Source organism: Peromyscus eremicus, unplaced genomic scaffold, assembly GCF_949786415.1.
Source record: "Peromyscus eremicus unplaced genomic scaffold, PerEre_H2_v1 PerEre#2#unplaced_46, whole genome shotgun sequence".
In the NCBI taxonomy this organism is placed as follows: domain Eukaryota; kingdom Metazoa; phylum Chordata; class Mammalia; order Rodentia; family Cricetidae; genus Peromyscus; species Peromyscus eremicus.
This window is the reverse complement of record NW_026734297.1, coordinates 173,675-198,091: the sequence shown is the minus strand read 5'-3', so window position 1 is coordinate 198,091 and position 24,417 is coordinate 173,675. Positions and strand designations below refer to the sequence as shown.

The 24,417-nt window shown below is 44.6% G+C and overlaps 1 long non-coding RNA gene across 1 annotated transcript; it reads left to right on the top strand.

The window, feature by feature from the left end:
- Positions 1-12,209: 12,209 nt before the first annotated feature.
- LOC131901190 (uncharacterized) lies at positions 12,210-23,721 on the top strand. The gene is made up of 3 exons (XR_009376428.1): positions 12,210-12,313; positions 15,691-15,854; positions 23,434-23,721. It is a non-coding gene; the product is annotated as an uncharacterized LOC131901190 (long non-coding RNA).
- Positions 23,722-24,417: the final 696 nt, after the last annotated feature.

Here is a 24,417-nt window from a genome sequence, read left to right as displayed (position 1 = left end):
AATGCCTCATAGGCTGTCCATATGGTTCTTTCGAACAGCGAATATTTGTTCTCTGACCATGGGAATTTCTTGCAGTAGAAGCCTATTGGTGTTTCCCTGTCTTTATTTTTTGAAAATATATTCCAATTACCATAGCCCTGCATATACAAGATGTCCACAAATACATGGTCACCGGGCTGTATATAATATAGGTGGCTGTACTGGTTTATATATTCCAGTACTAGTTTAATGGCATTTTCGCAGTTTTGGTCCCATTCAAAATCCTGTGCTTTCTTTGTTATTTTATATAAAGGCTGTAATATGATCTGTAGGTATGGGATATGTTGCCTCCAATATGCAAATAGGCCAATTAGATGTTGTACCTCAGTTTTTTTCTGGGGTCGCTTAATTTGTTTTAATTTATCTATTACTGTTTCGGGTATTGTTGGTCCTTCTGTAGTCCAATGTACCCCTAAGAATTTTACTTCTGTTCCTGCTTTATTTACTTTTTCTAGGTTTATAGTCCATCCTTCATTTCTTAAATGTTGAATTAGTTTCTCTAATGTACTTTGTACTTTTTCAGTGGCTTGTCCTACTATCATTATATCATCTACATAGGTATATATGTTACATTCTGATTCTGGTTCGAAGTTCTTTAATGTAGTTGTTAAGGTGTTGTCTGCAATAATAGGACTGTTCAAATACCCTTGAGGGAGTCTCAAGAATTGATACTGCTGTCCTTGCCATGTAAATGTAGTAAGTTCCCTAGATGTTGGGTGTAATGGGATTCCAAAGAACATATCACTTAAGTCTATAGTTGCCATTGCCTTTGGAGCCGAATTTTTAATTCTAAGAAAGATGTCTTCCACATCGGGAAGTTGTCCTGGAAGTTTGGGTGTTTTTTCATTTATTCTCCTGAAGTCAACTGTAAATCTCCATTTGCCATTAGGTTTCAACACCGGCCATACCGGGCTGTTATAATTAAATGATTGAGATTTCTCTATAATGCCTTCTTTTAGCAAAGTTTGTATAGTCTCTGTTATTTCCTTAATACCTCCTTTGATAGGGTATTGTGCCGTGAAGGTCGGGGGTATGTGTGGTAATTTAATAGGTCGTATTTTTACTTCTGCTAGATTACATCTGACCTTAGCTATTCTCTTATTATTTAGAAAGTCTGGGAATAATTTTCTTATTTCTTTAATGCCTAGGATATTACAGGGTGCATTGAAACTAGCTGCTTCAATCTCATATTCCTTATTATATAATTTGAGTCTTAATTTTATTACTGGTACTTCTGTTTCTGCTGCGATTCCCTGTATTATAACCCTTTTGTCAGTTTTAAAATGTTCTGTAAATTCCGTTATTATACTAATTTCAGAACCTGTATCTATTAGCCATTTTACTATTCTCGGCCCTTTGTTAGTTATTATAGGTATAGCTACGAATGGTCTACCAGCCGGGTTGATCAAGTCCGTCTTGGTATGTAGCGTCTGGGGGGTCCTGTTCGTGGGGGCCTGTGGTTGTTCTGATTGAAAAATTTTGGTCTGAAATTTGGTTTGAAATTTCGATTGCCTAAAAAAAGTTTTGGTTGGTATGTCTGTCTCCATGGGTTGCTCTGTGTCTCTCTCCATGGGATATTTTTCCTTCCTGTCAACCTTCTAATCGGATTCCATGGTTTGTTTGCATTCTGTCTTATGGGCATTTGATTAGGTTTTCCAAATGGTCTTATGTTTGAAAACCGTGGTATAACTTTCTTCTTGTCCTGTTTCTTATTAACATTAAATGATACTACCTTGTCTATGTCCATTTCCCTGTAAGATTTAAAGAATTCCATGGCATCTGAGATGGTTTGACATGCTTGCAGGGGTCCAGCTAGGCTCATTTTAAGGTGTGCTGGAGCTCCTTTAATAATGATTTTTTGAAATTGTGGTGTAAAAGGTGCGGCTTGAGGTGAGGGTACCTGGTTGTATATGAAATATAGTATACCTAATTTTCTACATTGTTTTATGGCTTGTGCGTATGTTGTCCACTGTGCTGCTGATTCAAATTGAGTGAGGTCTAGTGTTGGAAACGCAAATCTCCAAGCTGCAGTAATCCAATCTAATAGTGGATGTGTATCGCCTTTTGATGTCTCAATTACATGCTCTAGAGCTTCCGATACTGAGGGGTTCTCTACTATGTTTCTGATCTTTCTCATTTCTAGATCAGTTAACATGACTGTGTCAGCTCCCTTTTCCCACAGTCAGCACATATATTCTGCATCTTTCTGTCCATTTTGGACATAATCTTTCCGTAATTCTGAGATCTCCTGAGGAGTATATGGCCTGATTTCCTCAAACTTCGTTCCCATTTCAAATTTGGGATGATTACTACCTCCTCCAGTGCTGAAGGGGTTCAGAGCTGATATAGTACTTCTAATAGGAGTTCTCTTACTTTGGGTAGAGACAGGAAATGATGGTACGGTGTTACGTCCGTTCCATCCAGGAGTAGCGCTATGCTCCTGTTCCTTCCTCACTATGTTTAAGGCTAGCCTTTTGCCCATTAATCTGTCCTTATCAATATCCTGCACCGTTTTCATAAGCAGTGCGGTAGTTTGTGCCTTGCTACATCCCTCTAATTCTTGTTCTACCACATCCGGATTTGTTAATGTGTTAGTCACATTTACTGATTTCATGCCGGCCTTATTTTTAACCTTGGAGGCTACTTTCCCCCACTGTTCTTCAACCTCATCTTGATATTCTCTACCTGTCACCGGGGAGATGTTAGTCTTCCTAAATTTCTTAATTAATCTGTTCATTGTAAGTGGTATACCAATCCGTACAAAAATTTAATTAATTTTTTCCTACGGTACCACTCCCAGTCACTAATTCGTTTAGACTGATTCAAGGAATCAGTTATCAATTTTTCAAATTTTAAATCTGCAATCCTTTCTATCCTTTTGGCCAGCCAGCGCCTCATTTAGCTCTTTCCCAGCACCTTCCGCTCTTCCCCAGGGGTCTGGGTTGGCATCAAGGTGTCTGGTATTCTTTCGGTACTCCGCACCCTTAGGGAGGGTGGTGTTTCCCGTCTGCTTCTGATACTCTCTCTCCTACCAGTTCTTCCTCCTTGGACCTTCAGATTTTCTTTAGGTCCTCAGAGTTGACTTCGAGGAGTTGATTTCTCAGAGCGACTTTGAGGTCGCTTGGTAGTTTATTTGGTTTCCTGTAATTTGTTACTCCACCAGAGTAATAGCCAATTTTTTTGTATTACTTATTTTACATTCCTCAGTGCTCAGTGGTCAAGGAGGCCTTAAGCCCAAAATCCTGCCGACTACCCCAACTGTAGCGAGCACATACCCCAGTTACGGGGGAGGAATAATCACTCTTGATTCAGACTTGGTATAACACTCATTTATTCACACAGTAAGATTATAAGCAATATTCATCCTGTCTTCCAAATGGAAGCAGGAGTACCTCTCTGGATATACAGGTCCGGACTCGCCACGTCTGTTCCTCTGGATCTTGGGTCAGCCTTCCTCAGGTCAGCCACGTCTGCACTGGGCACAGGATCTCACGTCTCTGGCAGAGGAGAGTCGTCTCACGCGAGGGCCTGACGAGCTCTGTTGGTCGGGTCTGAGGCTTCATCTTTTATATTCTTTCCTGGCTAGGTTTCTAGTCTTATCCCTACTTCCACACATAGTCTATAGCTTATCACTACTCCATTTGTGGTTTACTTACATCATTCTATTGCTTATCACTCCTGACCAGGGTTGTTCACCCTAGGCCTTACATGTGTTCCTTACATTGTACTTGAACTCACTATGTAGACAACCAGGCTGGCTGCAAATTCATAGAGATCCACCAGCCTCTGCCTCTGGAGCACTGGGATTAAAGGAGTGGGCTCTCAAGCCTGGCCTAATACGCTGTATATGTTAGGAAATTGTAACAAGAAAGACTGCATGTTTCATTCAAATACAATTTATTTTTCAATCCTTGGGATTAATTATGAGGCCTTGCAACATGCTATGCAAGCCTACCTGAGCTATACCCCAGCCCCTCACTTTTAGGCAGAGCCTTGATATCTGAGCTATGCACCATTATTCTTTTTATATACGCATTTATTCAGTGGGTGTGAGAGAAAGAGACAGAGGGAGAGAGAGAGAGAGAGAGAGAGAGAGAGAGAGAGAGAGAGAGAGCACACCAGCCCAAGTATGAAGGTTTGGGAACAACTTGCAGGAGTCATTTCTCTCCTTCCACCATGTGCATGTGGGTTCCAAGGATGAAACTCATCAGGTATGGCAGCCAACACCATTACCCACTGAACAGGCTTACTGGCCCTGTAAAACATAATGTCTTCAGAATTTCTCTGATGACACTTTGACACTTCACACTGTGTGAATCCCAGGGATGTTCAGTCACTGTCCACATCCTCCTGGTCTCTACACACAAGGGCCTCTCCTGCCACATGTGTGGACCATGACCATGCCTTTGGTTTGTGTCCCTGTGGCCTCTGCACCCCTCACTGACACTTCAGGGCTGCACACAGCTGTCCTGCCAACCAGAGGCAGGGTTCCCCAGAGAGCTTGAAGCCACAGGACCATGTTGATGTGGCTTTCAGTTGAGCTTTGTGTCTTGAGAGTGATCTTGTAAAGACAATAAAGGTGGAAACTTGGGATTATTACTACATTGGCTACACTAAGGAAGTAAGCAAGCTGTCCTCTGGGAGATCTGGGAGCTGATGGACAGAAACCAATGACCTTTTTTTTTCTGTTTCCTCAAACTTCTGCCTTTTGTAAACAGTCAGGAGGCTGTTAGACTGTTAGGTCTGAGGCCACAGGGGAAGTGATTGTAGGGAGAAGGACTGGCGGTCACTGGCTACTTCAGTCTCAATGCTCAGAGGTTCCAAGTGGAAAGTGTGAAAAAAGAAAGAGCAAAAATTATTCATAAAACTGCCTCACCTGAACTTCCTTCAGTCTACGTGAACAAGGGTAGGAGGAAATATGAATGGACTGGAAAGGCAGATGGGAAATGTGGCAGGTCAGGCTGCCTGGAGACACTCAGGGGTCAGGCCTGAATTGTGATTAGTCCTATCCTGGGAGGGGGCTGTGGTCCCTGAGGGCATCTGGACTGAAGTACCACTGGCTGCAGGTGGGGGTGCCTGGGGCCTCTTCCCAGACTTAATGGTTTTTCAAAGCTGCTTCTTTACTAGACTGGGAGGAAAGTTCCAGCACCTAGCTGACATCTGTGGACAGATGAAAAGGGGCAAAAATTGCCTGTGGTAGACTATATATATATATATATATATATATATATATATATATATATATGCACCTTACCTGTGGAGGTCAAAGGACAACTTACCGGGGTCAGTTCTCTCCTTACTTGTAAGTCCTGTGGACTGAACTCAAGTCATAAGGCTTTACTTGATGAGCGATCTCATGATCCTAATGGTGTCTCTAAGGCAAAACTGTAGGAGCTGGCCCAGTACAGAGGTGGTGTTTTGATGCAGGGGTATGTGGGTACCTGGTGGAAAGAAGACTCAGAGGCACCTTAAGAATAAATTTAGCCCTTGGCGGCTGCAGGGGGTTCAGCCTTGAAGGACTGAAGCATCTTCCCTTCCCTAGGGCATTGTTATTTCTCTCTAATTACAGTTTAGCCAGTTAATTTCCATAACTTCAAAGCAACCTGAAAGGAACTCCCAGCCATAAAATGCCCAGTGCAATGTACTTGATTTCTCAGGTACCACGGTTTTCCTTGTTTCCTGAGCAAGTTTTGCCTAGGCCTTTGATCCTTTGATCCTTTGGAGACTCTCTGATAAGAGAGACAATGGTGTGGTTAAACACAGGAAGGATTAGGGCTAGGTGCTACTCTCTGGAACCAGGCCAGGAGCTCAGCAGGACCCAGGCACAGTGGGGGATCCTCTGGAGCCAGAATTGCAGCTGTTGTGCTGCCAGATGTTTGTACTGGAGCACAACTCAGGTCCTAGGTAAGAGCAGCCTGTGCTTTTCACTGTTGAGCCATCTGGCTCACCCCAATAAATCTCCTTGTAGAAGATAAATTACTACCAAGCATTGTGGCATGCACCTTTAGTCCAGCACTCAGGAGGCAGAGGCAGGGGGATCTCTATAAGTTGGAGGCCAGCTTGCCTGGTCCACAAAGCAAGTTCCGGGACAGCTGGGTTGTTACACATAGACACCAAGAAACTTCATTTTCTACAAAGTCAGGTGGAATGATGAGAGCAGCCCCTCCAGGCTCCTGGAGCTATGAAGTTAGTAGCTCCTGTGCTCAAGGCCCAACCCAGCACTCAGGAGTTCAAGGCTGTCCTCAGCTACACAGCAACTTCATGGCTAGTCTGGGGTACATGAGACCCTGTGTCTAAAAAACGAGGGATGGTTTGGCTGGCTAGCTGGTTGAGTCCTTAAGGTGCTTGCCTGGCAAGACCGATGATTTGCTGTATCCGTGGAACCTGCAGGAAGACAGAAGGAATGAATGGACTCCACAGCGCTGTCCTCTGATGCCACATGTGCTGAGATGCCAGGAACAACTACCAACAATGACAAAATAAAAAAAAAATAGTTCCTTAACTTGAATACTGCTACCTCTGTGCTAGCCAGGTCCTGGCCAGGGCATTCTGTACACCAAGAGCCCAACCAGAAACTGTGGCTCCATCCACTAAAGGCCATGTTGGGTCTGCGGTTGCACAATGGGGGACAGATCACCAAAGTCTATTAAACCAGAACCAGACTTTATTTCAAAAACCAAAGAGGAAAAAAAAAAAAAAAAGGAAAACCACCATGGGGCACAGACACAGGAAACTAATGTATGTCTGCTGAACCACTTTCAATACTAAGACATCTTGATGGGCCTGTCCTTCTGTGTGCTGTGGAGGTGCCAGCAACTGGCTTCTTATGGCATACCCAGGTCATGCGTGTTTACTGCAACTATTACTTTGCGCTTAAGGAGACACCAAATGTGGTGATATATTGTGTTCCCTAATAAAGTTTGCCTGAAGATCAGAGGACAAAACAAACCACTACATTAAACATAGATGTCAAACAGTGGTGGCACACACCTTTAATCCTAGCACTCGGGAGGCAGAGATCCGTCTGCACCTCTGTGAGTTCAAAGCCACTCTGGACTACATAAGATTGACTCAGTCTAGGAGAGAAAACAGAGCCAGGCAGTGGTGGCATACACCTTTAATGTCAGTACTGAGAATCACACAAACTTTTAATCCCAGGAAGTGATGGCAGAGCAGAGAAAGGTGTCAGGGACTGGCACACCGGGGGTATCACGACCGAAGGAGAACCAGGGCTTGGGTAGTCAGGAAGGCAAGGATTCAGCCAATGATAGAAAGGTATATAGAGCATAAGGAGACAGGAACTAAATTCTTTCTGGTTGAGGAAGCTCATTCGGCTAGAGGCCTATCAGGTGAGGCTTTTCGGCTGAAGACTTGGAGCTTTCAGTCAGAAGATTCCTGGAGTTGTCAAGGGCAGTGGTTTGTTCCTTTGCCTCTCTGATCTTTCAGCATTCACCCTGATATCTGGCCCCTGTTTTTTTTTTTTTATTATAAGACCAATTAGATTTCGAGTTACAACGAAATTTCTACACTGGTGTAAGTCTTCAAAGCTTACAAACAGTAACAGCATCACCACAGGCAACAGAGGGTGCCAGGCTGCCAAGTACCACAGATAAAGCAAGAAGGAGTACAGTGGGGGTAGTGTAGTGGTTCACACCCTTGTCATTCACCACTAGGGCAGGGGACCCTCTGTAGGAAATCAGGAGGCTGCAGGATGGAACATGAACTCTTCTTGCAGAAAACACCCAAGCATATTCAGAATAGAGTGAAGGAGTTTGCCAAGTATACGGGTCACTCTGTGCATCCACATACAATGACCCTGGCTGTCTAGGTCAGCATCAGAGCCAGCAGACTGCAGACTCCCAGTCTGTATAGGTGGTGCCAGCCAGGCCCTCAACGGCATGAAGAGAATCAGCTGTGAAGAACAGAGTGCAAGCTCTGCATCATGCCTGTCTGACAGCTGGGCTTGTGTCTACCCTGGCCATGCTCACACTGAGACTCATGCTGCACTGCCACAGCCTTGGCTCTGGAACTTGGTGCCATCTTATTCCAAAACTGATTGTGCCTGTGCCCTAACCTCCCAGCTAATGGCTATTCTGCCTAGGAAATACATATGAGTTTTTCCCAAATGCCCTCAAGGAGATCTGGCTCCCTGTTCTGGTGGGAATCCAATAACAGAGCTGTAGGATTTAGGATCAGTCCAACTACAGGAACCTTCAAAAAGTGACTGTACTGTGTGACCAAGGAATTGAAGAGCTGGCTTTGTGGATAAGAGCACTTACTGCTCTTATGAAGGACCTGGGTTGAACTCCCAGCACCCACATGGTAACCCCAGCTCCAGGGGATGCAATGCACTCTTCTGACCACTAAAGGCAGCAAGACTGCACATGATGCACAGACATACATGCAAGTGAAACATTCATGTACAGAAAACAAAGAAATCATAAAAAGAAGCAAAGAAAGAAAGAGGAAAAATGTCACCATGAGGCTGTCTCAACAAAGTGAAGGGTTGGCTGGAAGAGAGCTTGCCTTGCGTGTGAGCCCTATAATTCAACTTTAGCATGAAAAGCGAAAAACAAAAGTTAGGCCAGTAGATGGTTCAGTGGGTAAAGGTGCTTGCCACCAAGCCTGACAACCTGAGTTTTATCTGCAGGGCCCATGTGGTGGAGGGTGAGAACGAATTCCCACAAGTTGTCCTCTGACAGCTATATGGACATGTGGCCTGAACCCTGCCCCTAATGAAATAAAAATATAAAAAGTCTTTAAAAGTGACCACAAAACTTATTATTTGCACAATCAATGCTAACTAAAATGTTCCAACCATGTATTGGTGGCACATGTCTTTTATCTTTGCACTCAGAAGGCAGAGGCAGGCAGGGATATCTCTGAGTTTGAGGCCAGCCTGGTTTACAGAGCAAGTTCAGGACACTCAGAGCTACACACAGAAGACTTGTCTAAAAAAAATAATAGAGCAAAAATAAAATGAACGTTTCAGAAAGGCATCCTTCACAATTTCAGAGTAAAAATGCCATGTTTTGAAACCAGATAGCACTGCCAAATGTCATATATGAAACCGTGAGGGGAAACCTGAGAGGAGCCATATGGTAAAGCAGGACATGGTGTTCAGGGTCTTGACCCTCAACACCAGCACACCCTTGACACTGATTCAGGATTCCACAAAGTCAAACCCTAGGCAGGTTCTCCATTCTCACCCGGAATATGGAATGCCTGGGTTCCATCTCCACAGGCCTGTGCACACATATGACGAACAAGTGGGGTTGGATGTGGTAGCCCAAGCCTTTAATCCCAGCCTTCAGGAGGCAGAAACAGGTGGATGTCTGTGAGTTCCAGGCCGGTAAGGACTATGTGGAGACCCTGTCTGGAAAAAAAAAAGAAAAAGAAAACTCCATAAAGGAATATTGGTCTTTTGAAAGCAAATCTAGAAATTCTGCTCATCAAGACACAAGAGCTGCTGGCTGCAGCTGCTGGCAACTAGCTATTAAAAAACCCTCAGACTCAGTAGTGAGAAAATGTCCAACTTAGAAAATGTTTAAACAGAAATGTCAGCAAAGATATGAGAATTTTATGACCAATAAGTGGGGCTGTGGAGACACTGGGAGGGTCTGAGCAGTTGCTCTGAAAGCCTGAGGACCTGAGTTTGAATCCTCAGAAACTACATAAGAACAAGTCCTGGAATGCCATGGGAGCCTCTAACCCCAGGAAGGGGTGAGGGGCACCCAAGGAACCTGAGAACTGGTAGTTCATGAGACCCTGTTACAAAAGAAAGATATGTGATATTTCACTGTTACCCACATTTGCACTTACGGTTGTTCAAACTGGCGTGGTCACACCTGTGTCACAGACACAATACACACACACACACACACACACACACACACACACACATATGAAATATGACAAGCAACAGGTATAGGGCAATGACTACAATCAACTGATGTGGAGAGACCTGCTGCTCCCCTTCACCTGCACCCCACTTCCCAGCTCTGCTTCATAGAAGCACTATAAGGTCTCTGCATTTGTGGCCAGTCCTCCTTTGGTCCTTGTCTGCCCTTCAGATGCTCTGCTGCACCCTCTGATCACAGCAGGACCCCACCATGGTCCTGCTCCTGAACCCAGCAGTCACCAGCAACTTTGGGTCCATGTCGGCAGGAGTAACTTTGCTGCCTTTAAATGCCCTTTTTTGTCCTGTCTCCCTTAAGTTGTTGGTGTGAAAAATGAGCAGTTGGGTTCCAGAGGGTGCTGGGGATCAGTTCCCCTGTGGTTTTTCCTGTTTGGAAAACAGTGTGGGCTTGCCTCTGGATACAGAGTAACCATTCCTTGACCCCTGCTGTTAGAGGGGTGTATAAGCCCATGTTGGTACTAATAAAGAGAGCTACTTCCCTGATGAAACTGGGTGTCTAGAGTGCTGTTTAACCTGGGCAACCCTCGCCAGATTTCATGCCCCAGGTGCGCGGGCCACAGCAGGTCCAGGACTCAGGACTCCTTCCTCCTTAAATGGTCACTCCAGGCTGACACAGGCTGGCCTACTGCTGGGTCTTAGGCCCTCAATGTCTCTGAGTACCCCGGGTCTTGCCCCTCACTGCAAAGGAGCAGCTGCTGCCTTCCTTGCCCTGCCTCTTCAGCCATGGCATCCCCACTGGAGCAGCCTGGGTATCACTGGGTTTGTGGTGTGCCATGTGGCTTTCCTCCCCAGGACTGGGGATGTCTGCATGCTTGGCTTGTGTCTGCAGCTGGACATGGAGTCAACACCTGACTGCACACCCAGGATGGCCTGACACCGTTGGTCTCAGGAGATTCTCCTGCCTCCCAAGTGCTTGAATGGCAGGTGTGTGCCACCATGCTGGTTAGAAAGTAGGTTTGATCAAAGACAGGGATCTGAGGTCCTGGTACTTCCAACAGTAGGGACAGCAACATTCTGAGTGTCTAGTCATCTTGGACTATGTCTAACAGAGGGGCACTCCAGGAAGACACTGTAACCCTGAGGACATGGCTGTGTTCACAAAACCAGGCACTATGCAAACATGTCTGAGGTTACAAAGGAGAGTGTCAGCCTGGGGCCACTCAAAGGTATGGTGCTCACTTGGCATAGTGAGGACCCAAGTTCCATCCCTGCCATTGAGTAACAAATATCTGCTGGGGATGTAGCTCCTTCGTTGGGTGATTGACTAGCGTATGTGTAGACCTGGCCTCCATCCCCAGGACTAAACCCCAACACCCACAAAACCCCACCAGGTAGAGTAATCATGGTCAACACTGAGGGCCTGAGTTCAGTCCTGAGGACCCCTATGGAGCATGGAGAGAAACAACTGGCCCAAGTTGTCCTTAACATCACACACACACACACACACACACACACACACACACACACACACACACGGTGTAATTTAAAGAAACAGGGAGGACAGTTGCTAGCGTAACACTTTCAAACTCAGCACGTGGGAGGCAGAGGCAGATGGATCTGAACTTGAGGCCAGCCTGGTCTATGGAGTGAGTTCCATCATACCCAGCGCTGCACATAAACTCTCAAAAACAAAACAAAACAAAAAATTGTGTCTGAAGAGCACTAGCTGCACTTCCAGGGGATCTGAGTTTCTTTCCCAGCACCCACACTGGAAGGCTCACCAGGCTTCCCAGGGGAACTTGGATATGTGGCCCTGTCCTACTGGTGCCCAACCACAGTGGGGACTGCAGCTTCCTAAGAGGAATGCAGGTCTGACCTCCAGACCTACACCTTCAAGGGGCCTGTCCCACCTCCACTCAAAGGCGAGTATATCAGGGCCTGGCTAGCCAAGAAGGAAGTACCACTTAGAGTAGAAACCAGAGGAGGGTGTTCTTTGTTTGCAGCTCACAAAGGAAAGCTCAGAGCTCTGGGCAGGGGGTGGTGTGAGAGGGCGTGGCTTCATAAATCCCTCAAACCTGAGCGGGCTTCTAATCCCTCTCAGAGCAAGCTAAATGTTTGAGTCGCTAGCTGGGAAGAGGGGTATGGTTACCACAGCGCCCCTCCTCTCCCAGCTCTATTGATTTCACAGAAGGGAATGCACTCCCTTTCAGGGGCCATCAGCAAGGGGCCCTCAGATGGGGCGTGCCCTTAAAGTGCCCCGCCTCTCCGTCCCATAGAGTCCTGCCCATCAGCGGGTCCAAAACCCTGAAGTAAGGTAGGTGCCAAGGTTGAGATTCGTCCTGGAGGAGCCTCACCGAGCGGGTGTCCGAAAGTGGAGCATGGCCAAGATGGCAGAGTAGAAGGTCGGACATCTAGGTGAGCCAGCCAGGGATGCACAAGATGTTGGTGCTGGGGACCGGTATTGCGGTATTGCGAGTGCCAGACGCGGCCTGGGAAATGCTGGGACACCGTTTAGGGCGGAAAGAGGAGTGTGTGTAAAGGGGGAAGCTGGTGAGCTTGCAGAGCTGGAAGGCAGCTGCGGAGAGTACTTGGCTGTGGTGGCAACTGGAGTAATCAGGTCTCAGGAAACCAGGAAGGCCAGGGAGGCAGAGCCCCGAGCCAAAACCAGGGAAAGAGGGACCTGCACACTTCCGAGCCCAGATAGGAGATGACTGCTGGGCACTCAGAGAACAGGAGGAGTTCTGTGGCAACTCTCACTTGGGATTGAAACTGGAAAAGCTGGACCTGGAGAGCCACAAACAGCTCATAAGGGGTCCAGAGGAGGGTAGAGGAGGAGGAAAGAGCTCTAGCGGCCTCGGAGATAATGGGGAGACTCTGGAGACTCTCCACCTCTTTACTCCTTTTTTTTTTGTTTGTTTGTTTGTTTTGTTTTTTGAGACGGGGTTTCTCTGTGTAGTTTTGGTGCCTTTCTGGGATCTCACTCAGCTGACCAAGCTGGCCTCGAACTCACAGAGATCCGCCTGGCTCTGACTCCCAAGGGCTGGAATTAAAGGCTCACACAACCACTGCCAGGCTCCTCCTTTGGTTTTATGCAGCCTCTACTTTGACTTTTCCCTTTCTACTGTCCTGAAATTCTGGGGATGGAACTTAGATCCTTGTGCATGCATGCTTGGTAAGTGTTCCACTATGGAGCTACATCCCCAGACAGGTATCCAGCATGCTTCCTCAAGAAGTGCAAAGCTCTGACTTTGACCTCCTTGTTGGGCAAAACCCTCTCTCTAGTCCAGCTGTTGACTGTGTGGGTCAGGTGGGGACTCAGGACTCCTGGCTTGACTCCCTTCATGACAGGAGACCATGAACTGTGGCTCCCCTTCCCTCATCTCTGAAGTGGCCCGTGCAGGTTGGGTTCAAACTCTAATCCAGCAAGAGCCCATTGTGCCAAGTGCTTGGCTGCCTCCCGAGAGCAGAGTCCAGATCTCCTTGTGCCTCAGAGGGACAACTACTGTCCTGTTACATGGAAAGGAAGCAGTGACAGATAGCATGGGTTATAGCTGGGGCAGAATTGGTGACACAGGGAGGAAGTCTTGGGGTGTGAGGAGTCCATTATGTTTCCTCCGAAGAGGTGGCTGACACCAGCTAAACATGGAAAGCCATGTCAGTGATGGACACATGGTGACAGAAGAGACCACATCGCTATGCTCTTTGGGGCACCTGCTGTGACCCCTGCTTTTGTTTATCTCAGCTGACTTTTCCAGTCAACCACCAGAGAGAGTCCTTGTTCCTATTTTCCCAAAGTGGACTCAGGCAGGTGCTGACTTTGGAGATGGACCTAGGCTTTCTAGAACCAGGAAATGTGGCTAGCATGCTAGGTTCATGCTCTGGATCTTAACACATGCAATGCTCAGGCTTCCACAGCCCCAAAGGATCAAAAAGACAACAAGTCCCTGTCTAGAACCCCACCCTCTACAATAGCTCTTAATCCTAATTTGGCTGTCAAACTGTCCTGATGTCTCGTGTTGGGTCTTTCTTTGCCCCCAGGGCCACCATGTGCACTATGTGATGCTGTAGTGTCCCTGGCTTGCATCATCATGAGTGTGGTGACCAAAGATGATGACAGGTGGTATCATTTGCAGTGGGCCACATGGAATGGACCCAAGGTGAGAGTAGATGGTGTGTGGGAAAATCTGACTGCAGTCCCTGCTGACCTCAGTGTTGGGGCATCTGCAGGAGCCAGGGAAGAGGTGGGGAGACACTGGTTGCTAGATACTGCTGGCTGCTGGGTGGTAGAAGGGATCACCCATGAGGGACCAGGGCATGTGGGCCAGCTGAGGAAGCCTGAGGGACAGAACAGGACGATTGTCCTTCTAGCTCTTGTATCACCACTAACGTGGGTTTCTGGAGACTCTGTCCCCATCTGGGAATAAACTGTCACTTTTCTTTCAGGGTTAGCTGTACCAGACTCTGTCTTCAGAGGTTGCCTACTTGCCATGCCTCTGATAAATTTCTTATTTCCTCCACATTCCCAGTCCCCAAAGGTACCTATCCTTTCCCACATGCATACTGTTGGAGTTATGTGTGTGTGTGTGTGTGTGTGTGTGTGTGTGTGGTGTGTGCACGTGTGTGGGTGCACATGTGTACATGCCACACACATACCCACCACTTTCATCTCCATGGCAGTCCCTCCTCTGCCTGTTCCTTTTGACCCCTCCCACACCAGTGACCATGATATTGCTGCTTCCCTTAGTTGGGGAAGGTTGTCATCTCTGGAGCTCATCCAACTGATGGTCTTCTCTCAGATGAGCTCCCCTGTGTCCCACCTGCCAGGCCTTTGTCTCTTTGAGGTCCCCAAACCACCTGTGCCAGGCTGTTGCTGCTGGGGCCACCATGCAGCCGTGCCCTAGACATAGCCTCTTCATAGAACAAGACAGGCTCTTCTCTTCTACCTGTGTGGTCCTTCAATTTCTCCTGACAGTGCCTACAGATCAGAAGATTGCCTATGACCAGCATGGAGTGCAAATATCCAGAACTAAGAAATTGGCTCCTCTAAGTGTGCTCCTGTGCCCTCCCTGAACCTAGACTCCATGAGGACTGGATGGACTGTGTCTTTCAGATGGTGAAGTCCAAATTCAATAAAGTAGAGTCTGATTTGGAGTAGGACCTTGTAGAGATCAGAAGTTGAAGCCACACTGGAGATTGTTGATCTCCCCATGGACAGCAAGGTGTGGATAAAAGAATTTTCCAAAGACCTGGTTAGGATACCAGGGAAATCAAGGCTTTGAAGATCATAAGTAGTACAAACAGACACTTCTCATTTTTATTACTAATGCACCCTCTGATGGCTATCTTTGGTTGTTAACTTGACTACATCAGGAATTAACTACAACAAAAATGACTGTGAGAGATATTTTTCTTAATTTATTTGAAGTGGGAAGACACAATTCTGATCTGGGCCACAGGAATGCTTGGTCTCCCTGTCTCCCCACAGAGTGACCACACAGAATTTAGTCACACTAAATCAGTCACACTAAAGGGCATCTGTAACTTCCAGCCAGAACTCTCCGTGTGAGCCAGAAGCTCCTTGGCCATCTCACTCTTCTGTTGGCACTTGTTCCCAGCCTGTGTTCACCTCTTCCTCAGGCAAACACTGCCTGGCCCCCTGCTCTTTCCATCCTAACTGAACACAGTCTATATTAATTTTCTTTTAAGAGGTGGTAACCGGAAGTCTGTTCCCCAGCACCTTTGCTGGCCTTGTCTTTGGTGCATCATTTCCTCTTCTGTGCCTTTTCCTGTAGGGCACACATGGAGACAGGCTCTGAAGCGGGTGAACTCTGGACACAAACCATGGGCTGGCCAGGCACCCAGATGACACCAAAGACTTTTCCAAGCAAGCCTCCATGGACATCACCCTGGGGGAGCCTCTGATCAAAGAGATTATTAATGCTTCCAAGGCTACCTGGTAATTGCTCCCTTGTTTGTTTCTTGTGCTCATGAATGCTTGTGATTTGTTAACAGAGCAGTGTCTGGTGACCAGGGGGAAGTGTGCTGTCTTAATTAGTGTTTGGATTTTTAGAAAGTCTCTAAATTCAAAACTGGATGTATTTGAAATGGAATCTGTGGTCTTTCTTTTTTAAACCAGTTTCATGAAAGAGAAAATATTAAATGAGCTAGCAATATTGAACATCAACTCAGTAGACATTTCATCCCTTGGATATGATTTTCCATGCCTAAATAGTCCTGATGGTTGATATTTTTCCTGCTGGATTTGTGGCTATTCTCTGTAAACCTCTTGATTCAGTCAGGTTTTCAAAGACTTGAGAGTAGAAGAACTAGAGATACATCACATTGTTTTAGAGATTAAAAAATCATGTTGCCTGTTGTCTAAATCTTGTGAAGCAAATAACATCAAATAAAAAACAGCTACTCCTGATTGTAGATGAGCAATTGTGGACAACCAGGGGTTTGGAGGTGTGCCTACCTCTCCTGGGAGGTTAGATCAGTCCCAAGTGACTTTGTTAAGGGTATGATGTCCCCTGTGAAGATTAAAGATGCTAGTGTTGGTCAGAGGAGCAAGGGTATTGCTGGAGAGAAGCAGGAGGAGGAGAAATGCACAAGGAGTCAGTTCCCTGGAGAGAAAATGTCAAGAACTGCTTCTCGGGTCCAGAGAGGAAGAGGTAGGACTCCCTCAGTCGGGAAAATTTCTTTTAAGTCTTTTCTTGGCCAGAATGGGTTCTCTTGAAGTTAGTAAGCCTCAGTGAGAGGTCTGTGAATTTCTTCATTGCAATGAGTTCAAATAAAATACTCATGCCTGCAAGTAGCACTTACATTTAAGGAAGCATTGGTCTGTATACAGTCCTGCACCCTTCCTTGTATACTGACCTTTTCTCCTTCTTGCAGCCCCCCAGGTTTCCCAGCTCAGCTAGACCAGGTTGATGATACAGATTAAGCCAGTGTTGGGAAAGGCAGAATTGAGAAAATCCTCTTAGGGGAGGTAAGGGACTCTTTTTGATGAGAGGAAAATGAATTTCCTCTCGTGGGGTTGAGGCAGGGGCATAGCAACTGCTGTGCATTTATTCCGCAGCAGAGGACCTGTGCCGTGTTGGAGAGTGTGCCTTTGCAGGTCCGGGAAAGTCGAGGGGACACAAGAGGAGGAGAAAGCTCTCTTTTGCCATGCAGATTTCAGAGCATATTGTGGACGTGTTTCTCCCCAGTGACTGGTTTGTTCTTATCAGCTGTCCCTGGAATAGATCTGACTTCTGAGATGTAGGGGAGTCAGACAGTCAATGTGTGGAGGATGTGACCCTGTATGTCCTTAGATGGGTGACAAACCAGGGCTTTTTAAACTTGGCAGCTAAGCCAGTGGAGTAGTTTTGGCTAGTCTTTGCATTTCCCTGACTTGTTGGTTTTGCATGCTGGGGGTTAAACCTAGGCTTTGTGATTGTTAGAGAAATGCTCTCCCCCTAAGTTGTTCCCAGGCCTCCAGAGGAATTCTATAAACATATTCTCAACTAAAACCATCTGGAGTCTTTGTCTCTGCAGGTGTGGTGGTGTGAGAATGGTTTCCATAGGCTCATCTAACTCAATGCTTGGTCCCTAGTTGTGCAACTGGTTGGGAAGGTGTGTCCTTTGGGAGAAGGTGTGTCATTGGGAGCAGGCTTGGAGGTTTCAAAAGCCCTTGTCATTCTCAGTGGGTTCTCTGTGCCTCCTGCTGTGAACCAAGTTGATACAAGCTTTCAGGTGCTGCTCCAGCACATGCCTACCTGCAGCCATGCTCACCACCATGATTGTTATGGAACCATGAGCCCAGAATGAAATGGTTTATTTTATAAGTAGTGTTGGTGCCAGTGTCTTATCATAGGAATAGAAAAGAAACTAAGGCAGCAGGTAAAGCACTTACCACCAAGCTTGATGTCCTGAGTCTGATTCCTAAAACTCAGAGGTGGAAGGAGAGAATCAAATTCCACCTGTTGTTCTCAGACCTCTACACATGCCCCATGACATCCATGTACCTATACACATATAAACACATACATTCAATAAATAAATTTAAACCAGAAATATAAAAATGTCTTATGTCCTTTAGGGAATTAGAATGTTGAAAATTAACATTTAAATAATTAATCATTTGACCCTAGAACAATGCATATGACTATTTACTTACATATCATTCATGGATTTCTCAGTAATATCTGTAGTTTTATATATATAGAGAGAGATATAGATATAGATATAGATATATATCTTTATCTGCTTAACACATTTATCTGTATTAAGGATATCTGATTAAGTATATTTTTAAATTCTGTTTTTTTTTTTATGTTCAAATGATATATGGTTGTATGTATCATGTGGTCCAATAGGACATCTCCATGCATGCGTCCAACATGGATGATCAAAATGGAATGATCAAATGCAAATGGTTGTCACATCTCTCACTTCATATATGTGCCATTTTGTTGTCACAGCATCATCAATCCACTCCATGTTTTGAACTCATCAGTCACCTGTTGTCATTCATGGTGATCTTAATTGTTTTATGTGATATAGGGTATTAGGAGTGATTCCTCCTATCCAGTTGCACATATTCCAATGATTCCTTTTTATTTTCCTCTGAGATCTCATAAACACTATTACTTGGTCTACCTCTGCAAAATTAAAATTTTCACAGAGGCTACTTGGATGTTTATCACTTTTGTTGATATCCTGAAAATGCTTTATTACTTTTCTATTTCTTTAAGTTATAGGGATTAAACCTTTGTCCTTATACTGCTAAGCAAATACTCTACCCCTGACTTACACCTCTACCTTTTAGTTTTTGAGAGAGTGTCGTAGGTTGCCCAGACAGTCTCCCTAGTTCCAATCCAGTTCCTTCGCTTTGCAAGGTTTGGGATCATGACCATCATTGCTGATGGTTCTTTATCTTATATATTGTTGACATAATAATCTCATCTGTTTTGGCCGTGGTGGTGTGAAATGAAAATTTAAGTCCATTCCTCTTACTCCATCTTGGATGAAAGCAAACTGCAATGGAGTCTAACCAAATGGCGTAGATTTTCTAGACTACTCTTTGCCACGGCCCGTGTAGCTGGAGCACAAAAACTGGTGAGGAACGCAGAGGTTAAACAGCACTCTAGACACCTAGTTTCAGTTTGTCAGGGAAGCAGCTCTCTTTATTAGTACCAACATGGGCTTATACACCCCTCTAACAGCAGGGGTTGAGGAATGGTTACTCTGTATCCAGAGGCAAGCTGGACACTGTTTTCCAAACAGGAAAACCACAGGGGAACTGATCCCCAGCACCCTCTGGAACCCAACTGCTCATTTTTCACACAAACAACTTAACTGAGACAGGACAAAAAATGGGCATTTAAAATTAAGGCAGCAAACTTACTGCTGCCTACAACTCTTCACCTTCTGCTTGACTCCTTATTGATTTGTTTTTTGTTTTGTTTTGTTTTGAGACAGGATCTCTCTGTGTAACTTTAGAGCCAGTCCTGGAACTCGCTCTGTATTCCAGATGGCCTCAAACTCACAGAGATCCGCCTGCCACTGCCTTAAGGGCATGTGCCACAACCGCCTGACTTGATTTCTTAGTGTAGCCATTTGTTCCTTAGGACAGTCTTCCTTGGGCCCACTGCAGATCCAACTCCCTTACTTTGTCCCTGTTTTCTTACAGCATTCATCTGATTTTATAAAGTCATTTTGCTTGTGAACATGAGCAGGATCTCACATTGTATCTGAAAAATATGCTCCATGTTATCATATGGGATGTCATATGGGATGAATTATATACATAGGACTTCTACAAGTTAAAGATAGTTGTGGTGATGTACTTACAAAAGAAATTGTAACAGAAACTAAGGATGATGGAGTACACAAAGAACTCTCCAAAATTACAGAAGTGTTATCACAAGTAGAGCAAAGAAAAACAGAATTGAAAGAATACTACAGTTTGAGGTACAGAAGCTAAGTTGAAAAAAATTTAAAATTTAATGTGATGCTACTGAATTGTTGGGGACATTTTTAGTCATTGACTTGACTTCTGGGATCTTGTAGATTATAAAATTCTTGGAAAAAGCTTGGCATTGGTGGTGTACACCTTAAATCCCAGATCTTGAGAAAGAGAGCCAGAGTAGCCTAGTCTGCACAGCAAGTTCTAGAATAGCCTGAGCTACACAGTGAGACCCTGACTAAAAAAATTTATTGGAATAAGGGCCTGGAGAGATGGTTCAGCAGTTCAGAGTGCTGGGTACTCTTCAAAGTTTGATTCCCAGGATCTAAATGAAGGCTCCCATCTGTAGATCCAATTCCTGGGCATCTGATGCTCTCTTCTAATTCCATATGAACCAGAAATGCATGTGATGCACAGATATACATGCAGGCACAACACCCGTACACATAAAAGTAAAGTTTTAAAGTAGTAAAACTAATTAAAAATATTGTTGGAAATAACTGTCCAAATTTTTAGCTACAATATTTCTAGTAATTAAATTACTATTCTGTTCTTCCAAAATAAGAATAGCAATAAGAGATTTATGGCTATTTCCATGGTTCTGTTTCTATTAATACTTCAAGAAACAATGTACATATGTTTATAACATTTATTTTGTGTGAATGCTTCAATGTAATTATTAACTGAAAATGTAGGAACTTTTAAGAAGGGATTAAGTTGTACCCAAGTTAGTTCACATTAATTTAAAGTATACCACAAGAATATAAATGATCGTTTTCCTGAACTGAGGTTGTTTTCCTAGAATATAAATAGTTGTGGTCTTTAGTTAGTTTTCACTGCCTGGGATCAACTAAGGGTCTCATATATGCTAGACAACTTAGACCACATGGACATTTTTTTTCTTAACATGCATGAAATAAAAAACTGCAGGACTGAGTAGATGATTTAATTAGTAAAATGCTTCTCATGAGAGTACAGAGTCGAGTATGTTCCCCAGAACACATGTGAAAAGTTGGGTGCCATATTGTACATCTGTAATACCAGTACTAGGGAGGCAGAGAAGAGAGGATTCATGGAGATAACTTGCCAGGCAGTCTAGCCAAATCCGTGAGCTCTAGGTCCAGAAAGAGCCTTGAACCTCCCAAAATAATGTGAAAAGTGATTGAGAAAGATATCTGGCATTGATGTATGTACACGCGCAGAAGTGCACATACACATAAACACATACACACACCATGCACACACAATTTTAAAAGCCAATGCAAATCAACTAGGATCTTATTCAACTTGTTTCTCTCATACACTGATGAGTCAGTCGCATTTCTATGATGCACAAATATATTACTTTTTATTATTGGATTAATTAGATGCTATATTGTTAAAATAGAGCTTTTGAAATTGATGATGTAATATATAATATTCAACATGATAGGTACTTTTATCCCCATAAAAGCAGGGATAACGGTATTTAGATCTCTTGGGCTAGTCAGATTCTGGCAGTGTGCAGACAGCTGTTGTATAATAGCATCTCAAGATGCCATCAACACTGTCAAATCGTTTGGAGATTAATTGTTGTATTAGTCAGGGTTCTCTGTAGTAGCAGAACTTACAGAACGAGTCTATCTATCTATATTGAAAGGGGATTTACTAGAATGACTTACAAGGTGCTGTCCAACTAATTCAGCAATGGCTGGCTGTAGGCAGAAAGTCCAAGAATCCAGTAGTTGTTCAGTCTTTGAGGTGAGGATGGATGTCTCAGCTGACCTTCATTATACAATGGAATCCCAAAGAAGTAGGCTCTAATGCCAGTGAAGGAATTGTCTTGTTAGCAAAGCATGGGCAAGCAAAAAGCAGAAGCCTCCTTTGTCCAGGTCCTTATATAGGCTTCCAGTTGAAGGCATGGTCCAAATTAGAGTTTTTGGTGGGCTTTTCCAGCTCAGACAATCTGGATTAAAGGTGTGTCTTTCCAACTCAAGAAAGATTCAGATTAGAAATAGATCTTCCTATGTCAAATCAAGCAAAAATCCCTCACAGATGTGCCCTCTATTTTTGGTCGACTTTTAGTTGACTCCAGATGTAGTCAAGTTGACAACCAAAAATAGCCATAACACTTGTAGTACTTTATTATTTATTTATTTTGGTTTTTGAGACAGGGTTTCTCTGTGTACCCCTGACTTTCTTGGAACTTTCTCTGTAGACTGGTTCCAGGCTGGTCTGGAACTCAGAAATCTACCTGCCTCTGTCTCTGCCTCCTGAGTGCTGGGATTAAAGGCATATGCCAACACTCCTGGCTACTTGTGATATTTAGGAAGATAAAATTTAATCTCTTATTTTATAAACCTGTTCATAAGCAGTAACTTTAAAAGATGGTTAAATTTAAATCATTTGTTTTAATTGAAGAATAATTATGATAGTGTAGAAAAGATGATTTTCAATTTGCACCATGGCTGAAAAATTTCAAAATGACTTTTTTATGTTCTTTACCAGAGTTACTTTGAAGGTAGATAGTTTAGAAGTTAACATTGTCTATGTTTTGATAATGTCTGAAATGATAAAAAGAAATTTATTATAAAAGTTTATTTTTTATGTTGGTGGAAACATCAAAAGCACAAAAATATATGTGCTTGTTCTTTTAAATTATAAGTTATCATTTATTTAAAGACTTATTCATATTTTTTTACTGATGCTGAGATTGAGATGAATAAACTGAGCTTGTTGTTTTGACATTCTCCTGGAGTCTGTGTCATTGACTCTGTGCCTACTTGGCCCCCTTCCCCAGAGAGAACAACAGCACAGGACCCTGCTACAAAGCAAAAAGTCTGGAATGTTAGAATTCTGCCCTCACTCCAGCTGCGTGACTGCACATGCACAGTTCAGGAGTTAAGCTAAGGGTCTTGCATCTTAAGTCATCCATGTGTGCTGGTGATCATGTACACGCAGTGTGGTCACACAGTCTGCATATATATGGCGTGTCTCTGTAAATCCATCTGTGCTTTAAAGAACCGTGACTCAGACCCCACCCTCTCTCTCTCTCTCCTCTGCTGTCTCTTCTCCCACCCCATTATCTTTCCCTCTGCTCTCCGCACCTGCTCCCCTACCTCCTTCCTCCTAATAAAACTCTGAAACTAATACTGTGTTCTGTTGTGACCATGCCATTTATCATTTCAATGACTGCTCCTAGGTGTGGTAGAGGAGCAAGTTTATTGTAGCTAAAAGGGAGAGCATAGCCAGAGGCAGGGACATCTGAGAGAGTCCAGGGTGGACATGACCCTGATCCTGGCCATGTGAGGAGAGGGGAGGGGAAGAGACAGTGAGAGCAGGGAACCAGATGCAGAGCCAGGAGGCCCAAAAGAGGAGTAACCAAAAATGACTGGATTACATAAGGAAGGGCAGCCTTGGGAGTGGCAACCCAGCCCCTGGACTAGAAAAGTTTAGGGTGGGCTGGAGGGTATGACAGCCATACGCTGTAACAGGTAGGGACTGAGGGAGAACCTGGTGGCAGCATCTCCTTTGATATGTTAAGTGTGCACCTTGGCCATTTGTCTAGGGTTTGAGACTGAATATTCACTATTTTTATTGTTTGCAGGTCTAATGAAGACTGGATCGACACACAAGAAGAGCGAGAAAAGAAAATGATGCAGGTTGCCCCACCCTGGCCCAGGATATCAGAGAACAGGAAGGCCTTCATGAATGCCCGGAACTTACTGAAGCTCAAAGAGAAGGCCCTGTTTAACCAGGGGATGGGCCATGGCTGCTGTCAGCTCTCTCATAGACCTGTCATATACCTGTTGTTGTGCCCAAATTCTGGAATCCCTAAAGATCACCAAGAGACCAAATCTGCTTGGCTATGTTGTTCTACTTTTATTTGTGTGTGTGTGTGTGTGTGTGTGTGTGTGTGATGCTGAGAGTGTTATGTGACAAAACTTTCATGTGGAGACACCACACACACATCTACTTAACCCAGATAGGGAGTCCATGACAGACTGAAGTACAGATACCACCGAAATCCAACCTTGAGAACCAGTGAGTTTTATTGGGGTTATTACAGGAATATGGATGAGGAGTCACTTACAGGAGCAGAAATGACTCAAAGATGGCTGCATCACCCAAGCCCACCCCAGCACGGGTGACAGCTCACAGAGCTGGAACCTGGAGCACACTGCACAGCCTGCAGGCAGCTCAGCAGGTTGGACACTGTCCTTTCTGGGTGCCTCAGTTGGTCTAAACTGAAAGGTTTAAACGTTCCCACTTTAATAACTGAATTTAGGTTTCAGTTCTCTGAAAGAAGCCAACAGATGTCTCTTCCAACAAAGCTCCATTTAGCAACAAATGACATTCAGGGATGAGGGAGAGAGCATAAACAAGCCTGAGTCAGCCCCACAATGTCTCAAGGACAGTTTCTGCAACCCCCTTGAATCTCACCCAAGGTTGTCAGAGAGAAAACCTCAGCCAGTTAAAAATATACTAATGTCACTGCTGCTTGCCTAACCAATAATGTTTGAGATGACCTAACCGTCCCTCAAATCCCCCTAGCTATGCTTAACCTGCATGCTCCTATCGGATCTTGGCC